The following is a 23,036-nucleotide window of genomic DNA, read 5'->3' as shown; positions in this document are numbered from 1 at the left end:
CTTAAGGAAGTAGTCAGTTCTATTATTTTCTCCACTGACACACACACACAGAAAAGGGGTTGAAAGACAAGACAAAGCCACCTTCCTTGTTCTGCTCTATCCCACTTCTTCTCTTTCCTGAGAATAATTACCATATATCCATTATATTGTAGAAATAATAATTAAAAGCATACCATTAGAAGGGATCCCTTGAGGTCATCTAGACCAAACCCCTTTTTGGCACAAGTTGTCAGAAAGTCAACCCTTTGATGTGCTTCACCCAGTCTTTTCTACAACTCCTATCATGGATGATAGGATATGCAATCCTGCAAACACTCATATTTCCCTGGCACCTCTGAATAACCAAATGCAGCTGATGAAGTTTCCGAACATATAACAGTCAAATTGCATAAATAATATTGATTAAATAATATTGTTAGAAGGGACCCCTTGAGGTCATCTAGACCAACCTCCCTTTTTTTTTCACAAGTGGCCAGAAAGTCTGTGGCAAGCGGAGACATTGGTTGCACATTTTTATGCGCTTTGCCCAGCCATTTCTACAACTCCCATCATCCCCACACCCAGCACAACCATGAGGTTGTGGATGATGGGACCTGCAGTCCTGCAAGCACTCATATTTCCCTGATACCTCTGAATATCCAAATGCAACAGATGAAGCCTCCAGATGCTCAAATACCCTCTTCTGCTCCCTCCTGATACCTCAAAATAATGATGATTACAATGATGATGTAACCATAAAATGCAGTCACAGAAACCTTGATCATTGGGAGAAGGTGGTCAGAGAAAGTAAGCAATTCCACTTCAATACTATTGTATTTTCTCAATTTTTTTCCACTATGCAATCTCTCTTTCCTTCAGTAGTAGTACTGATGTTCCAGAGGGTAGAAGATATTGCACTCCACCGTGTTTCATATCCTAATACTCTCTCTTTCTGGACTTTGTGGCAAGAAGAAGCCACAATTAAGCTAAGTGACTTATTCTTTCTACAAAGCTTAATGAATTCTTCCTGAACCCCTTTTCTGGTTAGGATTTCTAAGCACTTGCGTGTGGTCGGCTAATTGGCTAATTTCCCATCGCTAACACGTTTTACCATCACCCTCCACACTCTACACAAGCGCCACAAGTTCTTTGTCCTTGGTTTTTGAAACTTTTCTTCTTTTCGAACAAAGGGTTATTATTATAATTATATTTATTTATACGCTGCTTTATCTCTCCTGCAGAAGACTCAAAGGGTTCGCCTTGAACCAGACAGAAGAAGTCGTACTTGGCATAGACTATATCTAATGGCATTGTATCTAACCCAGGTATGGGCAAACTTCGGTCTTGCAGGTGTTTTGGACTTCAACTCCCACAATTCCTAACAGCCGGTAGGCTGTTAGGGATTGTGGGAGTTGAAGTCCAAAACACCTGGAGGACCAAAGTTTGCCCATGCCTGATCTAACTTATCGCTCTTGTGTTTATATATAGAGATATGAATGCTCTTTCTTGTGATTGTATCCCACTTTTATTCCTTAGTTTCATCTTCTACATTCCGTGTCGCCCTTTGAAAAAGACAGAAAAATCTCGTGTCCAACCCATGTAACCCTTTGCCATACTTCAATGCCTATTTCAAACTATGGAAAGATCTCTTGTTTCCATCCTATTAGTTTATATCCAACTTTGATGCCCTAATCCCCATTTGTTGCCCATTTAAAAGCACAGAAAGATCTTTCATTTCCAAGCAATTACTTTAAACTCAACTTTGATACCCTAATCCCACTTTGCCAGACTCCGAAGCCCATTTAAAACCATATGGTTTGAGTATATACTCCATTGGCCATATGTGGCCCATCTTTCGATTCCATGGGCCATATCAGGCCTATCGGTTTTCCACATTCAATCAAAGTCAAACCCAACAATTTCTTGAAAGTGTACCCAAATAAAATAGGAATCACTTACCGGCTCAGATGTCACAGAAAGGGGAAATTGGGTTCTGGTCGGGGTGCTGCCTTATGGCACCCCACCATTCAGGGTTTGGCAAGCGCCCGGCACCAAGTGTCAGGCTGCATCCGGAGAGAGAGCGCCCAGCGATGGGATTTAGCAAAAGGGGGGTGGCATGGGCTCCAGCAACCCTTGGAGGCTAAGATTAGCTGCCCCACCGAAGCAAAGGCTGGGATGGAAATGGACACGGAGGGAGGGAGGGATGGTGGCCACGCAGCAGCAACCTGTCAAAGGTGATTAAGGAAATCCGTCTAGCTTCGTCAAAGAGTCAAAGGGCACTTGGAACCCAGCAGGCCTTGCGGAAATGTTCCCAAAACACAGCCCTATGGGGTCAGTCGAGGGGGTGAGGGGGCCTCGGGGCTGGCTGACCCATCTCTGTCCCAGGCCAGGAGTTTGGGAAATGTTTTCCTTGGGCCCAACCTAGAACCATAGAATCGTACAGTTGGAAGAAACCACAAAGGACATCCAGTCCAACACCTAAGATAGATAGATAGATAGATAGATAGATAGATAGATAGATAGATAGATAGATAGATAGATAGATGAATCGTAGTTGGAAGAGATCCCAAAGGGCATCCAGTCCAACCTCTAAGATAGATAGATAGATCAATCGATAGATAAATTGTAGAGTTGGAAGAAACCCCAGGACATCCAGTCCAACCTCTAAGATAGATAGATAGATCAATTGATAGATAAATTGTAGAGTTGGAAGAAACCCCAGGACATCCAGTCCAACCTCTAAGATAGACAGACAGACAGACAGACAGACAGACAGATCGATAGTAGAGTTGGAAGAGACCCCCAAGGACATCCAGTCCAACCTCTAAGTTCAATCGATCGATCAATAAATAGATCATGGAGTTGGAAGAGACCCCTCCAAGGACATCCAGTCCAACCTTTAAGATCGATCGATCGATCGATCGATTGTAGAGTTGGAAGAGACCCCCAAGGACATCCAGTCCAATCTCTAAGATCAATCGATAGATAGATAAATAGATCATGGAGTTGGAAGAGACCCCTCCAAGGACATCCAGTCCAACCTCTAAAGTAGATCAATCGATAGATAGATAGATAGATAGATAGATAGATAGATAGATAGATAGATAGATTGTAGAGTTGGAAGAGACCCTCAAGAAAATCCAGTCCAACCCCTAAGATAGATCAATAGATAGAAACATGGAGTTGGAAGAGACCCCAAGAGCCATCCAGTCCAACCCGCTTTTGCCAGGTAGGAAGACATCATCCGAGCCCTCCTGAAAGATAGCCATTCAGCCTCATTTTAAAGATCACCAGAGAAGGATACTCCACTGGAATCCTAGGGCATCTATATTGCATTAGAGTTGGAAGGGATCTCTAAAGATCATCCAGTCCATCTCCCTTCTGCCAGGCGGGAAGATACAACCTGACCCCTCCCAACAGATGTCTATAGAATCATTTACAGAGTCTGTGTTCAAACTGCATTTTGTCAATTCTTCCTGCTTTTACAGAGTGACTTTCTTACACCAGCTGATCTAGAATTGGTGTTTAAAGGGGGCGCTGGCTTTTACATACATTTATCAGATCTTGAAACTGTGGAATTAATGCATGTTGGCACCACTTAAATTACTGTGGTGCAATGTGAAGGAATCATGGGAGTTGTAGTTTGGCAAGGCACCAGCCACTTTTGGCAGAGAAGGCTCAAGACCTTGTAGAACGACAGCTCCCAGGATTCCATAGCATTGAACCATGGCAGATGAAATTTGCCATGGGATCCTACAATTTGTAGTTTAATGTGTTGTTGAAGGCTTTAATGGCCAGAATCACAGGGTTGTTGTGTGTTTTCCGGGCTCTATGGCCATGTTCCAGAAGTATTCTCTCCTGACGTTTCGCCCACATCAGTGGCAGGCATCCGCAGCAGCTGTGAGATATACCTCACAACTATAGATGTGGGCGAAACGTCAGGAGAGAATACTTCTGGAACATGGCCACAACAACCCCAATTTGTAGTTCCATAGCCATTTAGAATTCTCACCCATATGGCTTTGGTGTCTTGCCAACTACAAATCCCAGGATTCCACAAGTTGGGGATATGGCACTTAAAGTAGGATTAAGGTGTGGAATTGTGATGTGTGAATGGGGGCAAGTGAGGAAAGCGGGATGAGATGGTGATAGTGATGATAATGACGATGAAACTGTCTCTGCTCTCTTTGGCCTTTCTATTCCCAGACGCAGGGAGAATTGGTCTAGTTGACCTCAAGGGACCTTTTCAAAAGATAAACACTGTCCAGAAACTGTGTAAAATATGTAATATTCTCTAATTTTATTTATTTATTTATTTATTTGCAGCATTTATATTCCGCCCTTCTCACCCCGAAGGGGACTCAGGGCGGATCACATTACACATATAGGCAAACATTCAATGCCTTTTAACATATAACAAAGACAAGACAAACATAGGCTCCGAGCGGGCCTCGAATTCATGACCTCCTGGTCAGAGTGATTCATTGCAGCTGGTTGCAGCTGGCTTGCTCTCCCGCCTGCGCCACAGCCCGGGCCTATTTCTTTCTCCTATCTTGTTTTTTTTCTTGAAAGTTGTCTCTGCCTCATATGCAGCTTAATATGAGGCGATCATTTAGCCAATCATTCTTACCTGTTGTATTATCATATCATTATTTTACTTATAACATCATACAATAGATGGAAATCATGTTTATTTTTATTTTACTCTTCTTTTTTTTCTTTTTTCTTCTCTTTTTTGGTTGTATTTTGTATATTTTATGTTGGGTGTAGGGAAAAGGTATTTTCTGGTGTTATTTCTATGTGACATTTCTCCTCCTTTGGGCCATTTGTCCACATGTCTACATGTCCGACTTGAGTCGATGTCTTTCCCCCCACCCCAACCCACATCCCAATTATTCCCACATCTTTTCTTCTTATGTAGTCACAAAGGCATGAATATGTTTTGTTAATTGTTTTCAATAAATTAAAAAAAAAGAAACTGTGTAAAATATGTCCAAGTTCTAAATTGAAGTTTGACTGGATGACCTTTGGGGTTTTCATTTCAACTGTGTAGATCAGGCCTGTGCAAACTTGGGCCCTTCAGGTGTTTTGGACTTCAACTCCCACCATTCCTAACAGCCTACCGGCTGTTAGGAATAGTGGGAGTTGAAGTCCAAAACACCTGGAGGGCCCAAGTTTGCCCATGCCTGCTATAGATGCACTCTCCATCCAAAGGATCTGTGAGTCAGATCTGCAAGTCCATCATCCCCAGCTCTGGCCACCAGGGGGTGCTTGGACACCTTGCAATGGCTTCCCTAAAGCTGCCCTTGGCCCAAACCATGATGGTTTGGGATGCTGAGCGCGGAAAGGGACTGGAGGACGCATTTATTTGGCCTGGGCATCGGGCCCAGCCTGGAGCCCTTCCAAGGACAAACACTCATCCTTCACAAAGGCAGATGGGCGACCTGGGAGCCTCGGCCCGGGGCCTGCAAGGTGCCTGCCACCAAGCACTCTCTTTTAGAGAGAAGCAAGAAGAGGGGGCGGGAATATTAGGGGTGCATCTATACTGTAGAACAGGATCCGCAAACTCCATATCGAACCCACCAAATTTGCATACCTGGCCCTAAACTTTAAACTTGCCGCTACCACCGGATTGTGGACTGAGTCTGAAACGACTTGAAGGCACAACAACAAACTATAATCCAGTCCTCAATTGTTGGAACTGGGATTTGGAGGATAGGAAATTATGTCCTTGGAAGAGACTAAGCATAGGACACCTTCTGACCTCAAAGAAAATAATTTCCAAGACTTTTGACCTTTGGGGTTAGTGGCTGCAGAGTCAGGTTGTATTTGTATTAAAGTTTATTTAATCTGGGGAACTCTTGGGATTGTCAACTGATTGGGGCTTTTGGGTGTTGTAGTCCAAAAATATTTGAAAGGTCCACGAATCCTTAGAGCAGGCATGGGCAAACTTTGGTCCTCCAGTTGTTTTGGACTTCAACTCCCACAATTCCGGCTGTTAGGAATTGTGGGAGTTGAAGTTCAAAACACCCAGAGGGCCCAAGTTGGCCCATGCCTAGTGTAGAGAACTTGGAGAACTATAAGTCACATCTGCTCAATTGTGTAGATCAGGCCTGTGCAAACTTTGGCCCTCCAGGTGTTTTGGACTTCAACTCCCACAATTCCTAACAGCCAGTAGGCTGTTAGGAATTGTGGGAGTTGAAGTCCAAAACACCTGGAGGGCCAAAATTTGCTCATGCCTACCTAAGAGGTAAAGGAAGTAATATCTGAAGCAGTGGCAGAGATCTTCCTGATCCAAAACATTTGGGGCCAAGAGTGTTTTGCATCTTGGAAGCCCTTTATTTGCATGAACTTACATAATGTGATCTCTCAGAGGCAGAACCCAAGTCCAAACACGACGTGCATTTGTGTTTCCCAGACACCTTGCACACCTATCCTGAAGGTAATCTTAATTAATTTTGCAGACAATGCAAAGTTTGTGGACACTAAGCCATTGAAAACACCAAAAAGGACTGTTTGGAATTTTGGAGTCTTTCTGCTAAAGGAGACTCAACCTGTTTACAGTTAAGTCTATTCTGTTCCGTTCTGTAGACATCTAAGTGAGGCGAGGCTCAAGGTATTTTTGGGAAGCAGGTCAGAGGTAGCAAACTGGCACTAATTAACAAATTACTAATTAACTGGAGGCGGCGACATCCTGTGACGTTCCCTACAGACGTCAGCCTGAATTCTGGAAGGGGTTATCATCGCCTGATAAACCATTGAGGATCGTTTTTAGTGATGGGGAATGTATCCACATTGCAGGATGAATGCAATCTCCATGCTTCGATGCTATGGGATCCTGGGAGTTCTAGTTTGACAAGGCCTTTCACCTTCTCTGCCACACAACTACAAATCCCATGATTCTATAGCATTGAACCAGGGAGTGTTCTAGTGGGAGAGTCATATTGCTTGGGTCCCATCCCACCAGCGTAGATCCCATCTACACTGCTATATAACACAGTTTAAACTGCATTATATGGTCAGTTTACTCATATAATAAAGTTTAATAAAGTTAAACAATGCAGTTTTCAATGCAGTTAAGCTAGTAAAGGCATGGGTAAACTTTGGCCCTCCAGGTGTTTTGGACTCCAACTTCCACAATCCCTAACGGCCTACCGGCTGTTAGGGATTGTGGGAGTTGAAGTCCAAAACACCTGGAAGGAGGGCTGAAGTTTGTATGTATGTTGGATTATGACTCTGGAAATTTGGGTTCAAATCTCTCCTTGGTCACAGAAATGCATTGGTTGACTATGGGCAAGTCTCACTCTCAGCCTCAGATAGAGGCCAGGCAAATCTCCTCTTAACAAATGTTGCCAAGAAAAACAAATGATAGGTTGCCTTAGGGTTGCTGTGAGTCAGAAGGAACTTGGAGGCTCACAGTGACAACAAATAGATAGGTGATAAACAATAGATACAGATAACTCAGAGAGAGAGAGATCTCATAGGGATAGAGATATTATAGGGATAATATATTGTATATACATATAATATTGATAATAATATTATAAAGTAATACAATATTATACTAATAATAATACAATATAATAATATTAATTATATATTATATATTAAATGTAATATTACTAAAAATATTACCATATAATGATATAGCACAATATAGTAATTTAATGCTTATATTGTGCTATGCTAATAATATATTGTCTTTGTTCTATGTCAAGGCATTGAATGTTTGCCTTATATGTGTAATGTGATCCGCCCTGAGTCCCCTTCGGGGTGAGAAGGGCGGAATATAAATGCTGTAAATAAATAAAATAAATATTGTATGTACATTTGATTTGTAAGCCGCTCTGAGTCCCCTTTGGGGTGAGAAGAGTGGGATATAAATGTAGTAAATAAATAAATAATAAATAAAATAGATAGATAAATAGATCAGAGAGGGGGATCATAAGGATATACAGATTATAGTGATAAAGAGAGATAGATAGATCATCGGGATATATCAATAGATAGACAGACAGATAGATCAATAGAGAGAGAGATCCGACAGAGCGAAAGATCATAAGGATAGAGAGATATCTTAGGAATAGACAGATCGATCAATCATAGGGATCGATAGAGAAATCATGAGATCATAGGGAGAGATGGATAGAGAGAGAGATCAGAGAGATCATAGAGATAGATAAATAGATCAATTATCAATCATAGTAATAGATGGACAGCTATATAGATTTAGATATAGATAATATGCATGGATGGCATGGAGCCTCCAATGGTGCAGTGTGTTAAAGCGCTGAGCTGCTGAACTTGCAGACTGAAAGGTCGCAGGTTCAAATCCGGGGAGTGGAGTGAGCGACCGCTGTTAGCTCCAGCTTCTGCCAACCTAGCAGTTCAAAAACATGCAAATGTGAGTAGATCAATAGGTACCGCTCCAGCGGGAAGGTAACGACGTTCCATGCAGTCTTGCTGACCACATGACCTTGGAGGTGTCTATGGACAACGCTGGCTCTTCGGCTTAGAAATGGAGATGAGCACCAATCCCCAGAGTCGGACATGACTGGACTTAACGTCAGGGGAAACCTTTACCTTTACCTATGGATGGATGGATAGATATATGTGACAGAGAGATCATAGAGGTAGATAGATCAGAGAGAGAGAGAGATCATAGGAATAGATAGATAGATCATATGGATGGATAGATCAGAGAGAGAGAAAGATCATAGGGATAGATAGGCAGGCAGGCAGATAGCGGATAGGGAGCCAGTGTGGTGTTGCGGTTTGATTGTTGGACTAAAATTCTGTGAGACCAGGGTTCAAATCCTTGGAAACCCACAGGGAAACCTTAGGCAAGTCACACACTCTCAGCCTCCAAGAAAAGCAAAGAGGCCAAAACAACTCTGATGCAATCTGGCCCCAAAAGCCATTTCCGAGATCCTCTCCTTTCGTTTACCTTTCAGCTCCCTTTCCGTCTCCCAGACACGTTAGACTTTGATCCAAGCAGCTCCTGTCTCTCAGGATCTTCTTCATCCTTTCTGAAATCTTGCAACATCCACGCATTTATTGGGGTCGGAGTTGTTTGCTTTGGCTGGGGCCTGGAGGGAGAAGATGCAAAGAAAGAAGGATCAGATGGAGAGCAAGTGAGAATGCTCTTCCAGGACCAGAAATATATTTGTGTGTGTGTTTGGTGTTATTATTATTGCATTCCCGTTGTGAACTTGTATATTATTTGCTGCTTTCACATTCCATGGATCGCTTTAGTTGCCCCTTGCAACCAGCCAGAAGGAGGATGCAAAGCAGAGTGGAGGGTGAGTCCTGGCACTATCAAGACTGGAAAGAGGAGGCTAGGGATGCAGAATGAATGCAACTTGGGACCACTTTAACTGTTATGTCTCTATAAAGCAGGTATGAGCAAACTTGGGCCCTCCAGGTGTTTTGGACTTCAACTCCCACAATTCCTAACAGCCTACCGGCTGTTAGGAATTGTCGGAGTTGAAGTCCAAAACACCTGGAGGGCCCAAGTTTGTTCATGCCTGCTGTAGATGCAGGTTAGATCAGATGGAGTTTTGGGGGTCTCTTCTAACTCCAGGATTCTATATAAGGAGATATCCTGGATTCTGACGGGATGAAGGAGAACACAAGAAGAGCCTCCCTCCGTTGGGTTATTTTCCTGCAACTGGGTGGCCAAGACCTTGGATTCGAATTGCGACAGGGAAGGAGAGGCAGGTGTTGGGGAAAACAGGATTCCTCCTTTTGGGCGCCAACACTCTCGCTTCCTGGTTTCATGCGTGGGGTGAGTCATTTTCACAGATTTCCCAAGGAGGGAAGGACTCTCCAGGTGCAAACAGGCACACTGTGGGGAATGTGGGTCAACCCAGGTGGAAAGGAGCCTCTCTCCTTAGAAAGGCCTGAGGTCCTTATTGCTGCAGCAAACCTCACCGCAAAGTGTTTTGCATTTTGGCTGTCCCCCCCCCCCCCCCCTGATTTTGAACTATTTGCATAAATATCGTGAGATATCTTGGAAATGGGACCCAAGCCTGAACTTGGAACTCACTGTGTAGACACTTGAAGGTCGTGTTATGCAATCGTTTTCTAATAAGGTTGTACATGAAACAAAGTTTGGGTAAACTGAACCATCAGAAAGCAAAGGCCCCATCAGTCTGAATTCTGCATTGTGTGGTCAGTGTAGACTCAGTATAATGCCTTGAACCACATTATATGGCTGTAAGCTGACAATATAATGCAGTGTAGAATAATAATAATAATAATAATAATAATAATAATAATAATAATAATAATAATAATTAATTTATATACTGCTCTATCTCCCAAAAGGGACTCAGGGCAGTTTACAACAATAATACACAACATACAGTACATAGCAATATAAAAACACATTATTACACAAAATAAAATTTTACACTAAAAATGACAATCAATGATAATCACAACAGCTTCCAATCAGGGGACGAGGATCAATAATCCCATAGACTAACATAGTCCATAATCAGGAGAAGATGAGACTGTGCAGTATATTTTGGGTCAAAGTCAGTGGGATAACCAGGATGGATTCATTCAAATATAGATTCATATGATGCAGTTTACCTGCATTGAACTGCATTATATGATTCTACACTGACCATATAATGCAGTTCCAAACTGCATTCTATAGCAGTGCAGATGAGGCCAGAGGTGTCACTTTCTTCAGACTTTGAAGTATTTCAGATATCAAATAGGGGATGCTCAATCTAAATTAGAAGACCAGCAATGTAATGTGGTTACTGGGCAAGGAAAAGGTGGTTTGCCATATTTGTTAGTTATCTGCTAGAGAATCATGGGAGTTATAGTTGGGTGAGGGGCCAGCCCTCTTTGCCTGATAAGGCTAAAGACTTTGCAAAACGACAACTGCCAGGATTCCATAGCATTTAGCCATAGCATTGAAAGTGGGATCAAAACATAAAACCCAATTCTTCTAATTTCATCTTTTAGATTTCATCTCGTTGTCCCTAATTGTTTCCCTTTGGATCTGGATTGATTTTACTGTATTTTACTGCAGTCATCCTCACAACCTCTGAGGATGCCTGCCATAGATGTGGGCGAAACGTCAGGAGAGAATACTTCTGAAACATGGCCATACAGCCTGGAAAACACACAACAACCCTGTGATCCTGGCCATGAAAGCCTTCGATAACAATTTCAACCATTTGTTTTCTATATAATATCTTATTACATAACCCCATTTGTTCTCATTTTAGCAATCCATCCCCCTAACATTAAAAAGCCATCATTTTAATTCTTCTAGAGTTCACAGTTTGTTTATCCAGTCCATTCTCAATGTCTTGTACAGCAGGCCATCCTTCAAATAGCAAATTGTTTATTGTACATTGTCTCTACAATGTAATTGGAGCCTCAGTGTCACTTTTTGTGCAGAGCTTTACCAAAAATAGAAAATCAACATTGTTTTGCAACAAAGGAAGCCTCCCTGTCATTAAAGGCTGGGAAACACTTGCAAAAATTTTATATGTGCAATTGTTCCATAAAAACCTATGCCCATCTCAGTCCGGTTCGCACCACCCGGATCTGTCCTAGGTACGAATCCTGCCCTCACGTTTTTGCAAATTGCCACCTGCTCAGTGGCCGTCCTGCCCTAAAGGGAATGGCGTCAACAATATGTAGGGCAAATGTTCTTTCGGGCGACGAGGAAACCAGGAATGCAACCCGTCGAGGCAGGAGGGACTCCGGTGCTGGAGCCGGGCTCTTGTTTCTTCTTTTTTCTTGTTTGAGGAAGGTGAGTAAGTCTTGAGAAGCCCAGTGTGCGGTTTGCTCCTCCCGCTTTGATGGGAAATCCAAACAGGGGCCCAAACCAGGTCACGCCACGCCAACCTGCGACGGGCGCTTCCTCCATGTCCCATTTGTTGTCAGGCTTTTGGCCACCCACACCTTTGTAGGTGTTTGCAGGTGGAGAAAGACAGGCAGGGCACCAAACAGAAGTAAGGAGCAATGAGAATTGGGAAATTCAGGGATTTTTTGCTCACTTTTGCCAATGCAAAGGGAGAAGAGAGGCTTGCTTTTGCCAATGCAAAGGAAAAGCGAGGCCCGCTTTTGCCAATGCAAAGGTAGAAAATGAGAGGCTTGCTTTTGCCAATACAAAGGCAGAAAAGAGGCTCACTTTTCTCAATGTAAAGGCAGAAGAAGAGAGGCTCACTTTTGCCAATGCAAAGGCAGAAGAAGAGAGGCTTGCTTTTCCCAATGTAAAGACAGAAAAGAGGCATGCTTTTGCCAATTGAACCAGGGCAGTTCAAGTGGTGTCAAACTGCATTCATTCTATAGATTAAGGTTTACGTACAAGGTTTTGCAGACGAATGGTTCAAGGATTTTATACTGTATGGTTTTAAATGTATTTATTATATTTTGTTAAATTATTCAATTGTTTTAATTGCTTATGTTTTATCTTCTTGTATTGTATATTGGCATTGAATCTTTGCCAGATTGTGAGCCGCCCTTAGTCCCTTCGGGTGAGAAGGACGGGATAGAAATTAGGGAAATAAATAAATAAATAAATAAATAAATAGTGGAGACACACCCCTTGTCAAACTACAACTCCCACAATTCTATCGCATTGAGCCATGGCAGTTGAAATTGTGTCAAACTGCATTCATTTTGCAATGCAGATGGACTCAGGGTCCCTCCTGTGCAATCCTGGGATTTGTAGTTCCATAGATATTATAATCCCCACTCAGGGATCTCTAGTGCCTTGCCAATTACATATCCCAGAATTCAACAAGTAGGCTGCATAAACTGGCATCACAGTGCTAGAATGGTGTGTTGTGAATGAAACCAGCATGGAAAAGCGAAATGTCACAGCCGGAAGCTGAATAAGATAACAAAAGGTAGTGTTTATACATTCGTGGGTGGGGCTGGATAACCTTTGAGGGTCCCATTCCTCGGCTCTGGTTCCAAGAGGAAGGCCCAGGGCACCGGGAAGCCTTAGAGGACTGGGTCAGGCCCTGGCACACTTTTAAAGGCACAGACTGGTCGGGCCAGCTTTGTAATGTATTGGAAAAAATGATGCGAGCACGATGGCGCAAGCCCTAATTGAAAAAAGAGCAATCATCATACCCTTGGATTTTCCAATCCCAATTGAAACGTACAGGTCAAGGAGATTAAAATCAGGTGGGCGGCAAGGAAGGATGTGGCATCAGAAGCCAAATCTGGAGTTCAAGTTTCCGTTCAGGGAAGGTCATGAGATATTAGTGATATTTATGGCCAAAGACAGACAATAAGGTGCATCTACTACACTGTATAATGAATGCAGTTTGAGACCACGTTGACTGCCTTGGCTCAATGCTATCGAATCATGGCAGTTGTTGTTTGTTAGCCTGATTCCTAGATTCTTGAATAGGATTCCAATCAATGGTGGTCCAAAGATAAATCTGGGAGACTGCTAGATACTACTACTGCTAATGATAACAACAACAACAACAACAACAACAACAACAGGTATTTTCTTAGGAGCCAAAATTGGTCTCTATTTAGCAACACTAACCATCCCTATCATTCAAGAAGGCAAAACAAACATCAAACAGGTTTTATTGTTACGTGCCTTCGAGTCATTTCCAGTTTATGGCAACAATAATCCAAAGCTATCAATTTTTCCAACGTTTTTTTCAGAGCAGTGTTCGCCTTTGCCTCCCTATGAGGCTGGATCTACACTGCCAAATAATGCAGTTTGAACTGACTTATATGGTCAGTGTAGACCCAGAAAAAGCAGTTCAGTGCAGCTTTAACTTCATGGCTCTATGCTAGCCAATATGCCTGCATTATTTGGCAGTGTAGATCCAGACAGTGTGACTTGTCAAAGGTTATCCATCAGTAAGCCATGGCAGTCCAAGTGGGGTTAAACTGCATTAATTCTCCAATGTAGATGCATACTAGGGAGGGGCTAAACTGGGATTTCAGTGACTAAAACCAGGATTTGAAATGCAGTCTCCGGAGTCATAATCTGACATATATTTGAGTGGGGTGTACATTCAAATCGAAAACCACTCGAATGCATCTACACTGGAGAACTGATACAGTTTAACCCCACTCGCACTGCCATGGCTCAATGAGATGGAATTATGGGAGTTGTAGTTTGGCAAGAGCCCTGGTGGCTCACCCAATTACATTCCAGGACTCCATAGCATTGTGGTTAAAGCGACATCAAACCACCTCAATTCACACACACACAAGCACATTTTTAGAGCAGCTTTCCCACCCTGCTTATCACTCACATCTCTGTTATCTCCCTGGCCCACCTACTCAAAGGCTTCAATATCTTATTCTTATCTTATTCTTATTCTTTTGGGCTGGTCCTATCTAGGCAATCCAACCCCTTCCCCTGTCCTTTGTTTTCTGTTTTACGGACTATCAAGCCCCAAAGGAGAGTCCCTTGGGCTACACCTGCCTTGCTGATATACCTGAAATCCCAGAAGGATGGCAGCAAGATATTTATATGACTGATGGGCCCACCTTTATCCATATAGGACCCTTTTCAAAAGCAAATGAATGTGATTTCTTTGGAATGCTGTTCTATCCCGGGGGCTGGATTTAATAGCCATGTGGGGCCGGTTTGGTTTGGTTGGGAAAGGCTTGGTGGGGGATACACCGTTCTCAAGGATTGTGCTAGGCATACTGGGAATTATGCCCCTTCTACACTGCTATATAAAATCCTTATAATCTGCTTTGAACTGGATTATATGGCTGTGTCTACTCATATAATCCAGTTCAAAGCAGATAATGTGGATTATCTGCTTTGATATTCTGGATTAAATGGCAGTGTAGAAGGGGCCTAAATCCCCCCATGTTTTGCATGGTTGGATCTACACTGCCATAGAATGCTATTTGAACTGCATTGATCTGCATTATATGGGCCTACACACTGACCACAGAATGCAATTCAAACTGCATTCTATAGAAACATAGATTCAGACTGTATCTACACCAGGCATGGGCCAACTTGGGCCCTCCAGGTGTTTTGGACTTCAACTCCCACAATTCCTTACAACCTCAAGCCCCTTCCTTTCCCCCCTTAGCCGCTTAAAAGGAAAGGCTGTTAGGTATTGTGGGATTTGAAGTCCAAAACACTTGGAGGGCCAAAGTTTGCCCATGACTGATCTACACTGTAGAAGAATTAGATTGACAGAACTTGAGCTGGGTCAATGTGGTGGTCAATGTTGTGGAATCATGGGGATTGTGGTTTTATAAAGTCTTGAGCTCTCCTGCCCAAGAGTGCCAGGGCCTCTCCATACTACAACTCTCAGTGTTCCATAGCACTGAACCATGGCAGCCCAAGTGGTGCCAAACTGCATTAATTAAACGGTTTGGGACCAGCCTATCTTCCCCTATGAACCTGTGCGACCTCTAGGATCTTCTGAGGAGGCTCTTCTCTCGCTTCCTCCCCCTTCACAAACTCGGTTGGTGAGGACACGGGAGAGACAGGGCCTTCTCTGCAGTGGCTCCCTGGCTCTAGAATTCCCTCCCCAGGGAGATTAGGTTAGCACAAACCCTCGCTGTCTTTCGGAAGCAGTTAAAAACATGGATGTTCTGTCGTGCATTCGATTAGACAAGTCAGTTATAACCTGGCCCTTACCCACATTGAATTTTATCCTGTCACTTTAGAGTTTGATTTCCACCTCAGACTTCTCTTCCCTATCTGTTTGCCTATTTGATTTATGTTCTATTTTGATACAGACACTTTTATCAGTTCGATTGTTGCCCATTTATGTCCTATGCAGGGCCTTGGCTTGTGGATGATTGTTTAATATTTTGTGTTCTTAACTATGTTTATTTTAAATTATGGTTTTGTTTAAATTGTTTTTAAATGTGATGCCTGTTGTTTTATCTGTTGATTTTATGATGTTAATGTGATTTGATTGGCCTTGCCCCCGTGTGAGCTGCTCCGAGTCCCCGTTGGGGAGATGGAGGCAGCATACAAAAATAAAGTTGCTGCTGCTGCTGCTGTTGTTGTTGTTATTATTATTATTATTATTATTTATTGACACAATGACGTTGTATGACACAGCAAACAAGATAGATATGCTGGATTTCGTATCACAAAATCACAAGTCGAACACTTCCCAAGTGTCTAGGACTGTGTGATGTATTTTTGGATGATGCGTGCAGATCCCAGTAGGGTGGCCTTTTGCAGTTGGCAGATCGTGATTTTGTCAATGTCTAGTGTTTCCAAATGCTGGCTGAGATCTTTTGGCATGGCACCCAATGTGCCCATCACCACTGGGACCACCTGCACTGGTTTCTGCCAGAGTCTTTGAAATTCAGTCTTGAGGTCCTGATAGCGGCTGAGTTTTTCCTATTGTTTTTCGTCAATGCGACTGTCACCTGGGATGGCGACATCAATGATCCAAACCTTTTTCTTTTCCACAACTGTGAGGTCTGGTGTATTGTGTTCCAGAACTTTGTCAGTCTGGATTCTGAATTATTCTGGATTATTATTATTATTATTACTAGCTGTGCCCGGCCACGCGTTGCTGTGGCGTTGTCTGGTGGTGTTGGTGAGAAATTGTTGAGGTAGTGGGGGTATTGAATGTCTGTTGTATGGTTGTCTTTATGTTTAGTATTCACACTGAAGTGGATTCTATGGCAGTGTGGAGTCAAGATAATCCAGTTCAAAGCAGATAATATAAGATTCTAAATGGGTTATATAACTGTGTGGAAGGGCCTTGAGTCTACACTGCCATATAATCCAGTTCAAATCTGATAATCTGTGGAAGAGGCCTAAGTGAGGCCTAACTGTGCCTGTCCCCTGGGCTGAGTAGGTTACTAGGAGACCAAGTGGGCGGAGCTTAGCCTTCAAACTGGCAGCAATTGGATAAAAACTATTATTCCTCTCCCTGTAATTAGGACTTTATTTTTCTTTTCTTTTTGTTGTATCAACCTAGAGTCATGAATGATGGGTTGTGTTGTCAAATTTCGAGGTTGGGGGGCCTGTAGTTTTGTTGTTTTGTCCGCTGCCCTGATGCCATCACTCTTTTATATATATAGAAGATTATTATTACGTAATTCCACAGTGTGGATGCACCCCTGTTTGAGACGTACAAGGAGTTATAGTCCTAGCCGCAGAGATACAAACAGGACTACACCTTCCACAATCCCTATTTGTCTTGGTTTCCTTGGGAATGTTGGGCATTGTACTCCCAAACCCACATTTTTCCTCACTCTTCCTCTCCTTGATGTGTTGAGTTACAGCTTGGGGCTGCAACAAGCAGAAAAATCTCCCCCTCCTTGGTTCTCTCTATCTCTGAGACCTTTGGCCTCAAGACAAGGAGCAACTTCAATTTTTCAAAAGGGGGGAGAAAGATTGGAGCTGGAAAGGGCAGCGCGGCAGCGCAAGAAGGAGCCTGTCCAACGAGTCCTTCAGGGCAAAATACCCTTCTCTGTGCTGATGGGAACATGCTTCTCCGCTTGCTCGGGGCTATCATCAAGCCTGAATTTCCACACCTGTCCATTAAAAGTACGTCTCTCTGGTACCTGTTCTTTTTGTTCTCTTTTCTGTTATCTTTTCCCGATGTTCAAGGACAAAAGAGCAGCCATAACCCTACTGAGAACAGACAAGCTACAGGGAGCACATTATTACAACAGAGTCTCACTTATCCAAGCTTCACTTATCCAAGGTTCTGTAGTATCCAAGGCAGTCTGCCTTTCAGAATCAGTAGTCATTGTTTTTGTAGTAAATGTTGCAATGTTTTGGTGCTAAATTCGTAAATACAGTAATTATGACATAACATTACTGTGTATTGAAGTGCTTTTTCTCCCAATTTCTTGTAGAACATGATGTTTTGGTGCTTAATTTGTAAAATCATAATGTAATTTGATGTTTAATAGGCTTTTTTCTTAATCCCTCCTTATTATTCAAGATTTTTGCTTATCCAATGTTCTGCCGGCCCGTTTATCTTGGATAAGCGAGATTCTACTGTATTATTAATGCTGAAGATGCCAACTTTGGTAATGGAAGCATACCTGGATTGGACTGGATCGCATTGCAGTCCGTCCTCTGTATCCACACATTTTGCATCCACGGGTTCCACTGTCCATGGTTTTCTTTGCGAAATTTCTTCAGAGGATGTTTGCCTTGAGGCTGAGAGTGTGCAACTCGTCTAAGTTCACCCAGTGGATTTCTATGGATGAAAAGGAATTCAAATGCTGGTCTCCAGAGCTGTAATCCAACACACAAAGTACAAATTACAATACCACACTGGGTATTAGTAGTCAACCATTCGCTACTTGAAAATATTTATTTTAAAGCAAACTTTGATTTTGCCACTTTATATCAGGGACATCATTGTATTTGGTCATTGAATATAATGGTGCTTGAACATCCATGGATTTGGGTACCATTGAGTTCTTCTGGAACCAAATGCCAGTGGATCCCAAGGATTATATCCTATCCTATCCTATCCTATCCTATCCTAATGTATTCCCCTGTCCAACCTTTCAACTAAATAGCTCCTATAACAATAACAATAACAACAATCATAATAATAACACTATTTAACATGATTTGGAACATTTTCTGTTCCTGGTTTGAAAGTGTTATTTCCTGTTTCATTGTGCAGTCCTTACTTTGAAAGGACTTGTTCAACTCCAGAAATATCATTTTTTTTTGTGGCTGAGGGTAGTACTTTTATTTCCTTCAGTCTAGGCACTTCTTTTGTCATTTTCCTTAATGAAAATATGCCATTTTTAGCCTTTTAACCAGTTTAATAAACTTTTCCCATGTTTTTATGAGGGAACCAAAAAGACAATTTATAACTCAGAAACAAAACTCATGTTACATCTGTACACATAATAAAAGTGAAAATATCTATGTGTGTGAGTGATTTATACAGACAAGCTCCCAGTTCCACAAATAACTATCGCTCCCACTACTCATGAGACACCATGAGTAGAGGAACATGTTCAAGAGCCCTGCCAATGTCTTCCACAAACACCATACTGACCACCACCCAAATGAAGGCTTTCATTCGGGGACAATTTCATCCCCGAATCCTAGATTTTCTAGATTTTCTGTTTTTCCTCCACCACAGACATCCCAGTGTTTCTTACACACAGAACCTCCATGACTAACTCAACTTACTGGAGCAGTTTGAGGGGACCGACTCTCCATAGTGGGAGTTGTAGTTTGTCTGACAGCCAGAGAGCATACTGAATCCCACCAATGATGCATCCAGAGCAAACTTGCCCAACATAACAAACTTCCAGTACTGATGGAGTTTCTCAGGGTTAACCTGGCATGATGGGAGTTGTAGTTCATCCACAACCTTATGCATTTTGTACAGTTTTAAAAAATAACTTTTTCAAATAACCCGGGCAATGCAAAGTACCCAAGCTAATAATGATGATGATGATGATGATAATTTCTTACCTGTCTCTCTTGTGACTTGAGGTGGGTTACAGCATTATTAAAATACACAAACATTGTAAAAATTCTATAAATATACACATTAATATGTATTTCTATAAAAGATACATATTAAAATGTATTTCTATCAAATGCATATAAATTTGGACTAAAAATCAGAGAGGCCCCATCACCCTATGGGAGTCCTTAACCGCAAGACAATATTGCCTTTGTCTTCCCTACTTTGCTTTATGCTGCCGAGAAATTCATTTCCCCAACAGCTCGAGCAGGAAACAAATTGATTAATAAACATTTTAACAAATGCAACCTTGGCTATTTTGTTTCGGTCACAACCACAGAACTGGCCACAAAGTCACCCCTGACTGACAGAACAGTGGCCCTCCTATTTGCATTGCCATCGCCTTAACCGGTCTTCGGGAAGCAAAGACTGTCTACAACAGGTATGGGAAAACTTAGGCCCTCCAGGTGCTTTGGACTTTAACTCTCACAATACTAACAGCTGGTAGGCTGTTGGGAATTGTGGATGTTGAAGTCCAAAACATCTGGAGGGCCCAAGTTTTCCCATGCCTGGTCTACAATAATTATAAAATGAATGCAGTTTGATGCCACATTAACTCCAATAGCTCAACATTATTGCATCCTGGGAGTTATAGTTGACTAGGCGTTGGCGGTGAAAATTAAAGGCTACAACTTCCAGGATTCCATTGCATTGAATCTGGTGGCATCCATTCTACAGTGCAGATGCACTCTAAGGCCCCATCTACACTGTCACATATTGTCACTTCAAAATGCTGCTTAACTGCATTGAACTGGATTATACAGCAGGTGAATGCTGGTAATGGGGTCATGAAACTGCATTTTATGGCAGCATAGATGGGCTTTGGTTTGCTTTTGCTTTCCTAATCCCCTGCGGGAGGAACTGCCTGTCCTGTCCCATCATCTTCGCTTGGAGAAGCAAAGTACTTGTACCTGGATAGTACCTGTCCATTCCAGAAAGCCAAAAATGAGGAAATGGTTGCTGGGCAGCACCTTTGACCCCTCTTGCCTACTTACCAGCTGCTCAGAATTGCCAACTTACTTCCTCCTTGACAGGCACAACCAGTGAGAAGATGGCACCAGAGCAGATGGAGGGCTTTATATTACTCCCTGGCACTGAATATGTCATTTTGTGAACTTAAGACTGTCTCTACACTGCAGTGTGACCTCACTTGAACTGCTGTGGCTCAATCCTATAGAACAGGCATAGGCAAACACACACACACACACACACACACACACTTTTATATACACACACACAATAAATATACAGTGTGCTATAATATATGCATGCTCAATATATATGTGAAGACATAATATACACACATACATATACAGTGTGCTAGTATATATGCATGCACACTATATATATATATATATATATATATACACGCACACACAATATGCTACTGTATATATACATAAATAGTGTGCTAGTATACATGCATACATACATTAATGTATAGACATAGATACAGATATAGACACACGCATAATATGCTGATATATCTATCTTGTGCTAGTATATACGCATACACATATTAATATATACACACATATAGTGTGCCAGTATATATACATATACTATATATATTATATGAACACATAATATTCATATACGTTTATATACAAACATATACAGTGTGCTGATTATATGCATACACACATTAATATAGATACACACAGATAATATACTTAGATATACACACACATATATATGGTGTGCTAGTATATATGCATACACATTGATATAGATATGCACAAACACATAATATGCTGATATATATATATATACACACACACACACACACACACACACATATAGTGTGCTAGTATATATGCATAGGTAAAGGTAAAGGTTTCCAGTCATGTCTGACTCTGCGGGTTGGTGCTCATCTCCATTTCTAAGCTGAAGAGCCGGCATTGTCCATAGACATCTCCAAGGTCATGTGGTCAGCATGACTGCAAGGAGCGCCGTTACCTTCCTGCCGGAGCGGTACCTATTAATCTACTCACATTTGCATGTTTTCGAACTGCTTAGGTTGGCAGAAGCTGGAGCTAACAGCGGGCGCTCACTCCGCTCCCAGGATTTGAACCTGGGACCTTTTGGTCTGCAAATTTGCAGCTCAGTGCTTTAACACACTTCGCCACCGGGGTTCCCTTGTATATATATACACACACATTAATATATACAGTAGAGTCTCACTTATCTTATTGTCATTATTGTCATTTCTAGTACTTTAATGACTATGTCAATTACATAACTACCTCCCCCGATTTGACACATTCGCCCTTTGGCCTAGACTTGTGGTTTATATCTGTTTTTAACGCTTTTCCCTGCAATATTGTTTTTATGATGGTTTTACTGATATTGTTGATTTATTGTTGTAAATTTATGTGTTTTGATTTGTTTTTATATTGTGATGTTGGGCAAGGCCCCATGTGAGCTGCCCCGAGTCCCTACGGGGAGATGGGGCGGGATACAAGAATAAAATTATTATTATTATTATCCAACATAAATGGGCCGGCAGAACATTGGATAAGCGAATATGTTGGATAATAAGGAGAGATTAAGAAAAAGCTTATTAAACATCAAAATAGGTTATGATTTTACAAATTAAGCACCAAAACATCATGTTATATAACAAATTTGACAGAAAAAGTAGTTCATTACACATTAATGCTATGTAGTAATTACTGTATCTGCGAATTTAGCACCAAAATATCACAATGCATTGAAAACATTGACTACAAAAATGTGTTGGATAATCCAGAACGTTGGATAAGCGAGTGTTGGATAAGTGAGACTCTACTGTATATATATATATATATATATATAGTAGAGTCTCACTTATCCAACATAAACGGACTGGCAGAATGTTGGATAAGCGAATATGTTGGATAATAAGGAGGGATTAAGGAAAAGCCTATTAAACATCAAATTAAGTTATGATTTTACAAATTAAGCACCAAACATCATGTTATACAACAAATTTGACAGAAAAAGTAGTTCAATACGCAGCAATGCTATGTAGTAATTACTGTATTTATGAATTTAGCACCAAAATATCACGATGTATTGAAAACATGGACTACAAAAATGCGTTGGATAATCCAGAACGTTGGATAAGCGAGTGTTGGATAATTGAGACTCTACTGTAATTACAACATAACATTACTGCATATTGAACTACTTTTTCTGTCCAATTTGTTGTATAACATGATGTTTTGGTGCTTGATTTGTAAAATCATAACCTAATTTGATGTTTAATAGGCTTTTCCTTAATCCCTCCTTATTATCCAAGCTATTCGTTTATACAAGCTTCTGCCGGCCCGTTTAGCTTGGATAAGTGAGACTCTACTGTATATATGAATATGCACATTAATATATAGATATACACATAATATGCTTATATATATACATACGCATATATATACAGTGTGCTAGTAAATATGTATACACACATTAATATAGATATAGATATATATTAATACACACATTAATTCAGATATATATACACACACACACATACATATAAAGTGTGCTAGTATATATGCATACACACATTATTATAGACATTGGTATAAATATAGATATGTATGCTGA

General features: G+C 41.5%; 1 protein-coding gene across 2 annotated transcripts in view; it reads right to left on the bottom strand.

The window, feature by feature from the left end:
- grk1 (G protein-coupled receptor kinase 1) overlaps window positions 1-23,036 on the bottom strand; it is a 79,189-nt gene that overhangs the window by 30,686 nt on the left and 25,467 nt on the right. The window contains exons 2-3 of one of the 2 annotated variants that reach the window (XM_062984538.1): window positions 17,992-18,149; window positions 8,927-9,068 (exon numbers count right to left, since the gene is read on the bottom strand). The gene's annotated coding sequence lies outside the window, so the exon portion shown is untranslated. Of the gene's footprint in view, window positions 1-8,926; window positions 9,069-17,991; window positions 18,188-23,036 lie in introns of both variants that reach the window. The other variant, XM_062984537.1, reaches the window with a different exon arrangement.

The sequence above is a fragment of the Anolis carolinensis genome, chromosome 6 (assembly GCF_035594765.1).
Source record: "Anolis carolinensis isolate JA03-04 chromosome 6, rAnoCar3.1.pri, whole genome shotgun sequence".
Classification (NCBI taxonomy): Eukaryota; Metazoa; Chordata; class Lepidosauria; order Squamata; family Dactyloidae; genus Anolis; species Anolis carolinensis.
Note: the sequence above shows the minus strand (reverse complement) of the source record. Positions and strands in the feature narration are given on the sequence as shown.